This window comes from Callorhinus ursinus, unplaced genomic scaffold (assembly GCF_003265705.2).
Source record: "Callorhinus ursinus isolate GAN/ISIS: 27379988/994484 unplaced genomic scaffold, GSC_fseal_2.0 scaffold8, whole genome shotgun sequence".
Lineage (NCBI taxonomy): Eukaryota > Metazoa > Chordata > Mammalia > Carnivora > Otariidae > Callorhinus > Callorhinus ursinus.
Window position 1 is genome coordinate 35,091,481 of NW_027397070.1, and position 15,285 is coordinate 35,106,765.

General features: G+C 41.7%; 1 protein-coding gene across 1 annotated transcript in view; it reads left to right on the forward strand.

Moving 5' to 3' along the window:
• PRKCH (protein kinase C eta) overlaps positions 1–15,285 on the forward strand; it is a 222,009-nt gene that overhangs the window by 96,909 nt on the left and 109,815 nt on the right. The window lies entirely within an intron of this gene.

The following is a 15,285-nucleotide window of genomic DNA, read 5'->3' on the forward strand; positions in this document are numbered from 1 at the left end:
AACCCTTCTGAGAAACCCAGTACCAGAAATGCCTCAGGAGTCCCACAGAAGTGTGCTTAGAATTCCTGGAAGACACTGATACGAGCCCATTGCAACACCCCTCTGTCCCACTCCTCTGCCTGTCACCGCCTCCATGGGCTGGAGGATGGGAGCTCAGGGGGGACAACTTGGCTTTGAACTTGGGTTTGAACTGGGGTAAGCGACCAGAGACTTCTCTGGCAACACCCTCTGGCCTGTGATGGGGAAGCTTGCTGTAAGAATATTTGGAAAAAAGGTTTCTATTTTTGCATAAAATGTGAATTTGATTGACTTCAATCTCTAGTGTAGATTATTGCCATCAGATAAGTACATGAAGCATCGAGCTGCAAATAGGCTCAACAAAGTGTTAGCACTGATAGACCAGGTTCTAGTAGACTGTATTTAGGAGGTAGTTTTATGAGTGACCCAGGGACGTAACTGGTGTATTCTGAAAAGGGAATGGCTTCCCAGGATGCTGTGTTCCCCCACTGTGCCCTGATAAGTGGCTGCATTTCCTATCTCTGCCCTTTTGTCACCTTTTATAATCAAAATATGCAACCAGTTTTAGGGATCCGAAAACGAAACACTGTAAGATTGATAGGTTTCATAGCTAGGATGTGTGGGAGACAGTCTCACCTTTACACATAACTTTATAGTGTATACATCATTCCTACATGTATTCTCCATTTAATCATGACAAAGCAGCCCCGTGGCCTGGGTTTCTCTTGGCCTTATCTTGAGAGAACTTCGGGAATCTCATAACATTGCTCCCCAAATGAAACCTTTCAGTGCCTTCCTATGATCTGTGAAGGTCATGATCCTTCTTCCCATACACGTTTGGCACGAATCTTCCTTTGAAATCTCATCTCCTACTAATCATTCATACTCACTATGGCTTAGCAGTAGTAAACTACTTGTAGGTACCTGACTCTGGCAAGCTCTTTTATACTCCAGTTAACTTTTTCATGTGAGCATGATTTGACCCATTCACTTAATTTATTACTTCTTATATACTGGGCACTGGGGATATACCTCCCTCGACCCCTCATGCACACACCCCTAGTTCACAGTCTAAACAGGTAAATGTGAGTCTCTGTGATAAAACCTTTGGTGTTGGTGCTGGGGATACTATTAGAGGACAGTTAAACCCTGACTTGAATAAGGGTCAATAAAGCAAGTCCTGAAGTTCTTTTGGTTGGGGAGTAGGCTGAGAGAGTAAGGAGAGGCGAGGAAGGCGGAGATTAGGGCAGACATGGACACGAGGGCCAGGCGGGGATGGATGAGTGCAAAGGTTTTGGTGGGGCCTGGACCAGCTGCAGATGCACCAGTGTGCCCTGAAGCCTGAGGGCAGCCATTGAATGGTTTTCAACTGGGAGGTGGCAGACTGTGAATGATTCAAAAAGACTTCCCTTGGGTGTTTCTTCTGCTTCTCAGGTACCCTGGCACACTGCTGCTCGGGCTGTAGATTCAGTCTAGGCATCACCTCCTCTGGGTGTGCTCCCAATTCCTAGGCACCATCCGGGCTCCCTCCTCTGGTCTTATAGCACCCTAGACATGCAGACTAGAGATAAGGCAACTATTGCTTTTGTATTTTAACTATTTATTTATGTGCCCTTCCTGCTGAACCACTGGTTCTTAGAGTTTAAAGTGCAGATTCTTGGCACCTGGATGGCTCAGTCGTTAAGCGTCTGCCTTCAGTTCAGGTCAGGATCTCAGGGTCCTGGGATCGAGCCCCACATCGGGCTCCCTGCTCAGCGGGAAGCCTGCTTCTCCCTCTCCCACTCCCCTTGCTTGTGTTCCTGTTCTCGCTAGCTCTCTTTCTGTCAAATAAATAAAATCTTTAAAAAAAATAATAAAGTGCAGGTTTTGGGCCCCACCCTAGATACTCTGATTTCGTTTGGAATAGAGTCTGCTATAAATGTTTAATAAGTGAATGAAGTTGCCCAAATGTATGTATATAAATTGCATTGGAGCCTAAATGGATGTTCACAAATGATTCCATGGCCAGGCCCTTTTAAAGATCACTGCCAAAAAAATAAAAAAAGATCACTACAACCCAGCTGCCACGATGAGATGGCCTTTGAGAAGCAGATGATCCCATTGAACCATAGCATTCTAGACACCCAGAAATGGGAACAAGGGATCTTTAACTTGTATTTTATAATTTTCAGTGGCATAGTTGTATAACCTGCAAGGATATCACTCATGGGTGTTAGATGCTCATCATGACAGATCCCGGGAGGATATAAAACTATAAAATCTTGTGCTAAGACCCCTGAAACAAATAATACATTATATGTTAATAAAAAAAAAACTTGCACTATGAAATTTATTCTACTCGAGATAGTAGGCAACAATACCCAGACAATGGAAGAACTATGCAAGCTTGTGAAGTCTCCGTGGAGTGCTGCTCACGGAGGAGCATCAGAATGGTGCAGCAGTAATGGAGAAGGAAAAGAGAGAGAGAGAGAACTGTGTGCAGGAGGAATCTGCAGGCAGCTTCGGGTGAGGAAGATGAGAAGCCATTCCTGGTGAGGGGAGTGACCAGGGCAGAGTCCGGCAGAAGGAAGGGCCTTGAGCAGGTAGGATTGTGTCAAGGGGGGTGTTGGTGGGAACCGTGGAAGGGGATGTCAGTCTGGGCTCGAGAGGGCCTTCGGCAAAAGGCAGGGTTATAATAAGATTGGGGTGTGTGGCTCTGTGGCACTTCTTGGTCTCAGGCAGCTTCAGCTCTTCAAGTCTGTTGTTCTTATCCCCAACTCCATCCACCACTTCACCAGAGCCGTGGATTTCTGAGTCTAATGACCACGCTCTCCTCTGTGTGAAAAGCGCTGATTACACACTTGAGTTCCAGGTCAGGGGAAAGCAGACCAAGATGCATCCTGGGACAGTTTCGTTTGGCATCTTCACAGGGAGGAATGTTTTCATGTCTCTGCCTGTTCCGAGTGCGCGTGCCCCGCACACACCGCCAAGCTGTCACATTCCCTGTTGTGCAATGCATTTGCCAGTGCCTTCAATGAAAACATGAAAAAAAAAATAAGAACTGTGATTTCCTTGTTTATTAATAAAAAAACACAGGGCTCAAGCCACCAGACACATGATCTAGAATAAAATGTTCAGTTCGTACTGACCCTGTCATCGCTGAAGCCAGGTTCGTAGCTCTTTCACAAGCCTGGGCAAACAGCCTTGCTAAGAATGTTTTCATCAAAGGTGTCTCTTCCTAATAACCCTTTGATCCAGGGAAATTCCTTTATCGTCTTAGATGGTAATTTTGCCCCCAAGGAAGTCCAAGAGGCCTCCCGTAAAGACTTGTTTTTGTTTAGAGTTAGCCACAAATACTGGAAGAAGAAAGTCTTCTATTAGTATTATTTATATATTGTTTTAAGTAGAAAGCTGGAGCTTGTAAAAATAGCTTTTCTGTTCAGTCTTTTACCTACACTTATAGTAAGAAGCTAAAGTACCCATTCTTGTGTTCACAGAGGAATTTTCTCATACAACTGCCAGAAAATGTGGAAAGTTTTGTTTGAGGAAATTCAACTCTTTCATCTCTTATGAGTTATTGCTTTAGGAATGCAGTTTACCAAAGTGGATTAGGGACAGTTTGTAATGCGGAAATGTGGGCACTCACAGAAGCAGAGACAAAGCTCTCCTCTCCAAATCTCCACCTTGTTACCAGTCTACCCCAGATGCTGAGATTTGCTGAGCCTGTTTATTCTCTGATTTGAGGCCACAACTATTTGTTGTTGGCCCTTACCAAAATAGGTCGTTTGAGAACTGATCCACTTTATTTCTATGAATCGAGCATTAACCCGGCTCGTCGACACCCAAAATGCTTCACTTGTGTTAGCGGGAGCTCTTATTTTGGGAAAGTGAAAATTTCTGTGTCTACAGATTACAGAAAACGTTCCCCACTGGTTTGATTGAATCTGAGATTCAATCGTTGCCTAAAAAGTTTAAAAAAAAATTGTTTTTCTAGCAAGCCTATTCCCCAGATATCTCTTTAAAATCCCCCTTATTCGGAGAGGAGGCGGATGAAAATTTCAGTAAAAGTAGTTTTCCCTTTTCTGCACAGATGGGTTAAAGAATTCTGAATGCCTTTTACATTTATCTCCTGTTGCATGTTCAAGGTCAAAGGTTAAAAATAGTTCTTAAAGGAAGCAAAATTAAAGCAAGAGGGAATTGTCTCTTGTTATAGAGAAGTCCTACAGTTTTACACTGAGTTTCCAGTCGATGTGGAGAACAGAGGGAAACATGAAAAGCTTCATTCCTTACAGATCAAGTGAAACCGGCTCCTATCTTCTCATCCGATACAAACAGGAAACTGAGAAAAAGTAAACTTGGAGGCCAGAAAGAGCATAGAGCCTCTTTAGGCCTCTCTCATCAGTTACTGTGTCACATTAAGGAACTAAGTTGTAAGCTTTGGGCAACAGCTCAAATAGAAACCTGTAGAACTGAGTCAACACTATGTTTCTCAAGGGCAAATGCTGAAGGTTGATAAATGCTTTACAGGTAGAGGGCATACTCTCATCCATTGTTTTTAATCTTGTGATCAAAGGTGGATTTCAGGATTTTTTTTTTTTAATCAGTCCATATAACAGCTAAGGATGCTACTACCAAAGGAAGAACGTGAGCAGTCACACCCATTGCTGACGCTCTCAGAGCCTCGGGGAATCCTGGAATATGTGTCCTGGGACTTTGCCATCGTTGACTGATTGCAGTGGCAATTGCTAAAACCAAATGTATTTGTCAATAAAGAAATTGACAGTGATGTTAACCAGACCCATTCTAGAGAGGCCAGAAAAAAAAATGTATCTGTGGTATGTGCTAGGAATTGTAAATGGAGATGAAGTAGAATCGTAATTTGGATTATTTTATTAAAATTTTTAAAATATTGAAATTTAACTGGATTATCTTACTCAGCTAAAGATGGTATACAAAAACTTGGCAAAAATATGATTTTCTGTGCTGTTGGCCAGACTAATACTATATGCATGGAATTTTTAAAACATAAGTCTGGGTATTTCCTGGCAGCTGCTCCCCCCTTCTCCACCAATACGTATGTATAAAAGGTAAAAAATGAACCATAACCTTTCTGAAATCTTCTTTGTCCTCTTCAGTTTGGACACAATCTTGGTGAGAGTTCTCAGTGAATCCAATGGAATTAAGAGTAGAGGAGTATAACGGGGCGCCTGGGTGGCTCAGTCGGTTGGGCGACTGCCTTCGGCTCAGGTCATGATCCTGGAGTCCCGGGATCGAGTCCCGCATCGGGCTCCCTGCTCGGCAGGGAGTCTGCTTCTCCCTCTGACCCTACCCCCTCTTGTGCTCTCTCTCTCTCTCTCTCTCTCTCATGCTCTCTCTCAAATAAATAAATAAAATCTTTAAAAAAAAAGAGTAGAGGAGTATGTTTCTTTTCTTAATAGAAAAAAACAGTTGTTAACTTCTTTCCAAAAATGAACAGCTATATCAGAAAGTTATAGGACAAATGGAAGACAACTTTTAAAAAATGGGCGAAGGATTTGAACAGCTATTTCTTTCAAAAGAAGAAATATTAATGGCCAATGAGCATATGAAAACATAGTAAGATACTACTAGAATGGCTAAAATTGGAAAAGACTGACCACACTAACTGTTCATGAGACTGTGGAACACAAGAACTTTTCATATTATTGGAGGGAATGCACAACCACTTTAAAAAATGGTCTAAGATCCTAATGAGCAAATAAGGATCTTAGAATGCTTTCTCTCTACTCACCTTCCTCCTGGCTTATGTATAATTGGTTGATATTTTAGATGTCCTTTTAGTTTTCTTTTGAAGCTCCATTCACTAGATGTTATTACTTATTCCATAGTTGTTTGTTTATATTTACCTAAATGTTTATATTTTTTACTCACCATTTTCTTCTGTTGCTCAGACATTCCTTAGAGGATCATTTTCCTCTCCTTCAAAGTAAATGCTTTAAGGGGCGCCTGGGTGGTTCAGTCAGTTAAGTGTCTGCCTTTGGCTCAGGTTGTGATCTCAGGGTTCTGGGATCAAGCCCCATTTGGAGCTCCCTGCTCAGTGGGGAGTCTGCTTCTCTCTGTCCCTCTGCCTCTCCCCGCTGCTCATGCTCTCTCTCAAATAAAATCTTAAAAAAAAAAAAATGCTTTGAAAGTTATTTAGTGAAGGTATTTGGTGGTGAGCTATCTCAGCTTTCTGAAATATCTTTCTTTTGCCCTCATTCTTGAAAACTATTTTCAGTGGTAACATAGACTCTTAAGAATTAGAAACAACTTCACTGGGCATTTAGCTGAGCTTTTTCCATTTCTACAGAAGGCCTGCCACTGGGCACAGAAGGAATACATGACTGTACCAGGGCAAGATAAAGTACAATTTCTTAGCCTGATACTGGAGATGCCCACTGTCCTGCCTACGTTTGTGTCCACTCCAGTCCCCATCATCTGTCCTCTACTCAGGAAGGAACCAATTGTGTTAGAGAAGGTGGTTTTCTCATTGCTTCCCAGCACCCGTATACCTGGGCTTATGTCATTCTTTTCAGATAGAATGTCCTCTCCTAACCTGTCAGCTTGGTCTGAGATCTACTCCCCATCATGGCCTGAATTAAATGCTGTCTCTGCCATGGAACCTTCCCTGACCACCCACCCCAGCCCTCAGGTATCTTTCCCTGCCCTTTGCTCCAATGGCACTTAGCCTTGGTGCCTTTCATCTCCGTGTAGCTTGTTTCTCCAACTAGAATGTAAATCCATCTATATCAGTGGCCTCCAAACTTTTTTTGATCCTGCAGAGGTTAGTGAACAATAGTTGAGCATACATCCCAAATATATGTATGTTTTCTTATAAATGTTACATATATGTAGTACTGTGTATATTATAAACACTATACAAGTGTCACAGATTTGAACTGAAGAGTATGAGAAACAAACAAATGGGAGTCCCAGTAGTTTCTTCCTGGACCCTAGCATAGCGATTCAAGAACCTTCTTGGAGTACTCTTACCCCTACTCTGTGGTGTTCTTGGCTCTGGTAAGTAGTAGATATTTGGTAAGTATTTGATGATATTGAGGCAGCTACTAGGTGTTAGAGTGACCAGGTCAGGAGGTGAATATTAGGAGTTCCTTGAACCTTATATTCTTTTAACTCTGGACACTGGTACATATGGCTTCCGCTTCTTGCAACATTCTTACCCATTTTTCCTGATTCACCTCTTCTTCCCTTGTTCTGAAAGTTACAGCTTTCCTGTACTTCTTAAGAGAGGCCATCTCTGATTTGCCCACATCTAGGTAAGACTCCTGCCCATCCACACTCCCATGGAAGTTTCTACTATGCATAGTTAACAGCTGTTTACAGTCTTTCTCCACCATTAGACTTACAGTTGAAGATGTTACCATACCTTGTTCACCATTGTACCACAATTACCATTTCAATGTCCAGCACTTAATAAAGGTTTGAGACCTGTTGGTTGAAGAAGCATATGCTGGAGAAGGAAGAAAGAGTTTGAGTGTCCTTAGAGCCTATATGGACACTGACAACTAACATCATTGCAAAAGATGGCCTGCTAGTCAGTGTCCAAAGTGGAGCAGAATGCCTCCTTGTCCCAAAAGTGATTTGTGAATTAATGACAGCAGAGGGTTGAGAGCCCTGTTCTTCAATTTTTTGTGGGAGCCCTAGTAGTTTGTTGAGCTGTTGTGTGCTTAAACTGTACGTTTACTAGATTATGATAAGCCTCTGAATTCCAACTATAATATGCAGACTTTTGTTGGTGTGGTGCATTGAGCTGATACTAAATACTCCAGGAGTTGGAGGCATTTGTCATACCTTAGCCTGCCATTTGAAGTATTCTTACATACATCTCTGCCTTTCCTGGGAAAGTATGAACTCTTACTCACAATATAGGCAGGGTTATTCATGGTAGTCAAGAAAGAACCCTTTGAATGGATTTTAAGAAAAGAGAATTCATTTGTCCTTGACTAGTGGAATGTTCTCTTTCTGGTAGCACAGGGATAACAACACTCGATCATAAAGGATGGGATTCATTGCTAATCCAAAAGTGTACTTTCATCAGAGGTCTCAATCCCTGTCAATACCAAGTCTTTGTTTACACTGTTTAAAAAAAAAACAAATTTAATTTCTTCATCTCTTTTTAATTTTATTTTGTTCCTGTCCAATTTAAGGCATAATGTAATTGTCAAAAAGTAAACAAACAGAAAAGCCAACCTAGTAGCCAAGATAGACACTTCTAAATTGCTAGCTTCTGACAGGAAGTGACCCTATGATGTAAGTGACATTTGATTAAAGCAGCTGTCTCCTTGCCTTTTTTTTTTTTTTTTTTTGACTGTCATAAAATGCTGGTTGAGGTTCAGAGCCTTGGTGTTAGTCTTGTAGGAAATTTGGCTATGTGATAAAGGTATTTTACCTTCAGCACAAGGTGGAATTAGCCCGCTTATAATGAGCAGTGGTGCCGTGGTTTTAAAACTCGTGTTGAGTCAGCAGCATGAGGGAGGCAGCATTTCTTTCGTTCCAGCCATGTAGTTGGAGAAGGAAATGATTAGGCATCATATTCCTCATGGCTAATGTCCTGTAAGGTTTTTCTAAAATCATAAAATCAGAAGTTGAGAGCTTAGAAGAGACCTCAGAAATCTACATATGGAAAAGAGGGGAAAAAAATTGAAAGGGAAATGGAATAAGCCAAGCTATGGGGCAGGGTTCTTTTTAGTTCTCAGCAGGAAACACATGTTTATCTGGAAAAGATTTTGGATGGACAGGTTGTTTATATAAGAATTTTTTTTTTTTTTTTTTTGAGGAAGGAACACCAACCTGAGCTTAGAGGCAGGGGTGGGGGCAGGGGCAGAGAAAGCAGTCCCTAAACTTCAAGTGAATGAGAAAATCACAGAGGTTTCAACCAGGGAAAACTTGCTTTCACAGGGATGATATGCTAATGCTATTAAGTTACTTTTAAGTTAGTCGTGATATATATTCATTTTTATAAGATACGATGGCTAATGGTAACTTTATTATTAATTGCTCTAAAAACAAATAGTAACTTTTTAAAATTACGGACAGCTTATGTTCATGCCACAACCTGCACATGGATGTTTGTAGCAGCTTTTTTTTCTTTTAAAGATTTTATTTATTAGAGTGAGAGTGAGAAAGAGAGAAAACATGAGCAGGGGGAGGGACAGAGGGAGAAGCAGACTCCCTGCTGAGCGGGGAACCTGATGTGGGACTTGATCACAGGACTCTGAGATCATGACTTGAGTTGAAGGGAGACATTTAACCGACTGAGCCACCCAGGTGCCCTGGATGTTTGTAGCAGCTTTATTTATAATTGCCAAAACTTGGAAGCAACCAAGGTGTCCTTCAGTAGGTGAAGGGATAAATAAACTGTGGTACATCCAGACAGTGGAATATTATTCAGTGCTAACAAGAAATGAGCTATCACACCATAAAAAGATAGGGCAGAGCCTTAAATGAATGCCATTAAGTGAAAGAAACCAATCTGAGATGGCTCTATACTGTATGATTCTGACTATGTGACATTCTGGAAATGGAAAACCATAAATAAAAGACAATAAAAAGATCAGTGTTGCCAGAGGTGGTGGCCGAAGGGGATGGGGAGATGAATAGACAGAGCACAGAAGATTCTTAGGACAGTGAAAATACTCTGTATGATATTATAATGATGGATATATGTCCTTATATATCTTTTTACACTCATAGAATGTACAACATCAAGAGTGAAGCCTCAAGTAAACTATGGACTTTGGGTGATTATGTGATGTCTCATTTATACTTGTTAAGAAAGGTACCTTTCTGGTAGTGATGTTGATAATGGGGAAGGCTATGCTTATGTGGCCTCCAGGAGCATATGGGAAACCTCTGCCCCTCCTCCTCAATTTTACTGTAAACCTCAATCCACTCTAAACAACTGAAGTCTTTTAAAAAATAAGATATGGGAAGATGTTTCGGGTGAAAAGTAGTTGGCACTTACTGTATGTCTACGTGGTGTATATATTTGGCTTGTTCACCAGAATATTTACAGTGATTTTTTTTTTTTTTGGTATAGTGAGATTTAAGATGATTTTTGAAAAAACTTCTTTATAGTTTTCTGTATCATTTGCATTTTCTAAAATGATCATATATTATCTTTACAAACAACCACAGCAAAAGAGCAAAAAAGAGACATTTCACATATTGCTCTTTGCACATTATGGCTTCATTGTCTTCTTATGTTAAGCTCAAAAGGTTCTCAGGAACAGGAAATACCATGGGTGAGACATTTACTTCCCAGTTAAATTTAGTAATGAAGGATAAAAGAAAAATTGCCAGATAATTGGAAAATGCTTACATTTTAAAGCACATACAACCAAGATTCTTACTCTAACTTAAGCTTAGAGTTGAAGGTAATGCCAAATCTGGTATTTTCCAGATAGTCAGGAGGACAGTGAGAGGCATAATGGGGACCTACCTCTGTATAATCCAACCCAAATTTGATGAAACAGAAACATGTTTCCTCATCATCCTGAAACCTGGTGCTGATGAACCACTCAGCAGTGCTTAACTTTCATTTAAAAAAACTGAAGAATGAAGAATTGGCAGCTGGAAGTCTATTTATGGATGAAATCAGTGTGGATGGGGGCAATGAAATATTTGTAGCATCACAGCAACAGGGTAGAAATTTGTACTATTTTTGCAGAAAGGAATTACAGGATTCTTGCATTTGATAATAGGGAGCAAGAGGGAATTTCTGTCATTAAATTATGTGTGCAGAAAGGAGTAGGCACAGTAATAGTTGAAAATTGTTATTATAGGAACTTTCTATTTATACTTAATTCCACAAAGAGTTTGAAGCACTTGTTAGGAGGTATTTATGGTAGCATACTATAAATAAGAAAGCAGGACCAGAGTAAGTATAAATTCATTCTGTGGCAGACGCTGTGGATGTCCTCTCCATATTTCCCCTCGGGGCACAAGGAAAGGCTGGAAATTCTAGAGAATTAATGCTCCCTACCCCTGAGGCAGCCATCAACCAATGACAAATGGCAGCTGGAGGATAACTGTCCCAGCAGCTGGAGGATAACTGTCCCAGTTTTTCTGCCCCTTGAGGATGTTCTATCAATTCCTTGAGATCGTAGAAGGAGCCCAGTCATGTGGAAGGATGAGAGGGAGGAGGAGATGGGATGGGTTCCTGGATGTTGGGTTGGGGATGTTGGCCTTGGTATCTACTGAACAGACTTAGTAGAGGAGTGTGGGATCTGCTGGCTTCTTGATGAAAGCAATCCTAGTCCTCCAAGGTTGGCAACCGGGAGACCTGCCACCGGGGAAATGTGGCTAGATTTTGTCTCCCCGGGTCTTATGTGCCACGATTCACCTTTTTCTGGGGATTCTCACTTTTCACTAGAACCGTCTTATCTACCATGGTAGCTGCAGAGTGTGACTTACCTGCTTTAATGTACTCTCTAAAGCAGAGCTCAGGCCTGCCTGGACCATGTAAACCAGGCTTAATGGTTTATATTAATATGCACTAGAAGCTTTCCCTCACAAGGGATGTTGAACACATCTTCTCTGTGCCTCCACGACTGGGCTTACTCCTAGCCTACCTCAGTCTGCCTCTGCAGAACTTTGTGGACCCACCATTTCCTGGGCCCTCAAGTCCAGACCCCAGACAGTAAAGACCAAGGGGAAGGACTCTGCGTCCCATCTAACTAAGGCCCCCCTGAAAGTTATTTTGCTGCCTGAAGATTTGACCTTCTCTCAGATGTTGGACAGTGGGAACACTACCCTTTGGGGAAAACCCACCCCCTTTACCTTACGGTGGTCTAACGAGGGCAACTACTCTAACTTCCGTTCAGGAAATTTACATAGACTATAGCAGGGGAGCCGTCTCCCTACAGGGTGTGACATGATCTCACCTGTATTTCTCATGCATAACTGGATGGATTGCAGAGGGGAGCAGCCTTATGCAGAGAGTCTAGGTGGGAAACTAGTACATAGTCTAGATGAGAGGAAGAGGGTGGCATGAACTATCCCCAGTGAGCATGGGAGGGACAGATCTAGTCAGATCATAATAGGTGTAGTAGACCTTGACAGTTGATTGGCTGTGGGTGGAGAAGGATCTGAAGACAGCTTTAGTTTTTTTCTGGATGACTCCAAGGATAACGATACTATTATCTAAGAGAAAGGGTGGGTTGAAGAGGCAGGGAAGAGGGCTCAGCCTACAAATGTCAATTTTAGGTAATTTGGAGATACCTTGGAGAGATGCTAAGAAGCTACTTAGAAATGGTTAGCATCTTTTTATATGTAGTTAGAAGCCAGAACTAGAGCTGTTGATTTGGGAGTACCCTCAGTCCATAGGCAATTGTTAGAAATCAAGAGAACATACGAGATCTCTGAGAAGATGAATGAGCATCCAGAAAGACCAGAATGGCGTACAAAGAGCTTTGGAACACACACAAGTTTGAAGGTCGGGTAGGAGAGGAGAGCTGGTGAAGGGGACAAGAAGGAGAAATTGTAGAATAAGAGGAGCCAGATGCTATTGGAGCTGAGGTACTTTTCTCCAAGTCCTGGGAAGGGGAGCGTTTGTACTTTGGCAGTATTTCTGCCTAACAGAGGTGAAGCCGGTGAGGGCATGATGGGAGGCAGCGCTCTCTCCTCAGAACAGTGGAGAAAGGCCAGTGAAGGGACCCATTGCTCTTGGCGGAGCTTTGGTCACATCCAGGGGCTCTGTTCTGATTACCTTTCTGCTGACAGAGGAGGCTGGAGTGATGGGTGAGGATGGGCTCGCTTTCATGTTGCTTTGAGGGCTATTCAAGAGAGTCAGTCTAGTAACAAATGATTTTTCTCTCCTCTTTTCACCAATGATAGCCATCTGCATGATGCACGATGGAAGGTGTTTATGCAGGCTGAGCTTCCTTGGAGGGAGCCAAAGCCCTGAGAAACACCTGTGCATGGTGCCTGTAGAGTCAGGTCTCCTGATGTGTTGACTCTAATCACTGTATCTGAATTTGGAAATAACTATGAGTCATGTGGTATGCAGTTTTCAAAAACAGAAGATTCTGTACTGCTCAATGTTATTTGGGGGATTTTGCATGCTGTTTTAAAATATGAACACCTGTTTTTGTAGCCTTTATCACTGGTGCTGGCCTAAAGTCCTGGAACCTTCTCCCCATCCTGTGTATCAAATTCTTGCTCCTCTTTTCTAAACAACTGCTAAGCTCAGTCCATTTATAAAGTCATTCTTAATAAATCAGAGGACTAGATACACAACTCCTGTGATTCTCTCTTCACTCAGCACCCACTAAATGCTCTCACCCACTGGGGGTGTGTACTCACTGTAAAGACTCATTTAAGTTATGTATTTGCCTAGCCCATGTCCTAATTTCTCTCTGTTTATATCATTATTGTCTCAGACAAGAATCATCTAATGTTAAATTCTTATGCATCATTCTTTATGCACGCAGTTTTGTGATCAGATGGTTGCTTATTCAGTGTGTTTGATGATATTAAGCAAGATTCTCTCATGACCTTATCCTGTTACCTTTCAGGAATATATTTTGAAGAGAGAAATTATACTTTCTGGTTTTTTCTTGACTAGTAACTCAGTTAACTCTAAGGTCTTCCTGTTTGTTTTTCTCCCAGTTACCCCTTCCCACATGCACAAACGATAAAACAAATATCTCAGGAAGAAGGAAAAAAGGAGGTTGGATAGCATTGCTCAATAGTTGAACAATAGTAAACAGAGTCTGGCGACCCCACTTCTATCAGTAGCTGCTTGACCTCACTTAACCTTCCTGTTAGCTTCTGTTTCCTCACCAGAAAATGTATTATTACTTTCCAGGGATTCCAGGAGACCTAACGTTAATAAAGGACACAGTACAGTGTGATGTTACCCATAAAGCCCTGGGGATAAAACCAAGAGCAGAGGATTTCTAGTGGTAGTTCTGGCTCTAGCTAGCTAGATCAACCTTGGACACAATGTTTAAGGTAATGGTTTCTTAAGTATTGATTTCTAGGCAATTAGGTGATTGAATTTAAATGCTTTCTGTTCTTTGGTCTCTAAGGTAGTGTGAAGTAAGGGTTTTAACAATTACGTAACACTTAGTTGCTACCTGCCAGGTACTTTTCTAATTATGTTACACTTATTAACTCAGGGAGTCATCAAAGTGCCCTTTGAGGAAGGTTCTGTTGTGCTTCCTGTTCTACAAATGAGGAAGCTGAGGGGTAGGAGATTCAACAGTTTGCCCAAGGTCACCTAGCTTGGAGGGGAGGAAGCAGGATTCCTGCCCAGGCTCCAGCTTCTGCACACTCACCACCACACGCTCCAGCCTGTTGTGTGGGAAGGCCGCACAACTTCCTCTGCTGGGCCCCTAAAAGACAAGCCATGGACCTTTGCAAACCACGGTGCCCTTGCTTGTTAAGCAAATTCAACTTAACAAAGTTGAATCGTATTTTTACGCTGAACCAAAGTTATTCCTTTTATGCATTTTATATTCTGGAAATATTTATTTAATTCTGAAAATTTAAAGGTGCCATGCCATAGACTTTCAGGCTCTGATTTAATTTGCTTACAATCGTTTGAAAATTAGGAGATGTGATCTCGGTTTTCAGAAGTACTTCCAAATAACAGATTTCTGCAGCTGGAATAGAAAACTTTAGCTTTAGGTAGATAGAGCAAAATGGCTGAAGAGGATGAAGCATTTACTGTTTCTGAGATAAAGTTAAGGCAGCTTTACAGAGATTTCAGAGAGACGCCCCTCCGCCACAAAGTCTCAGGTTAGCAACACGTCTCTGTCCAGCAAGGCTTTTTGCCCTGAAAACTAACCCTGGAGTGGTTGGGTTGCTCTTAGTTACTAGTGCCTTCTAAAGTTCTAAAGAGTGTGTGGGATGACAATCAGATTTATGACATAGAATTTTATTTCAAAATAGTTAATCTTTGTTGTATTTGACCTAATTATTCTCCATCCCATGGATGGGATGGTTTATCAAAACTCACTCCCAGTGAGATGGATCAGGGCTCCAGGCCTGCCCACCTCTTGAGCCTGGAATGTGAATTTCCCTTCTGGGCACTGAGCCAGCTTCCTATTTACTTAGAGGCATGAGTACCTCAGGAGCAAAACAGAAGTTGTGATGCAAGTTTTGGCTGCAAAGCACATTAGGGTTGCCTAACGTGTTCAAAAAAACCCTATGTGATCTGGAAAATTTCTCCAAGCCTGGGTTGGTTTAAGGCACAAAAGGATTAAATAGACTTTTTTTTTTTTTTTTTTAGTTCTTTTAACT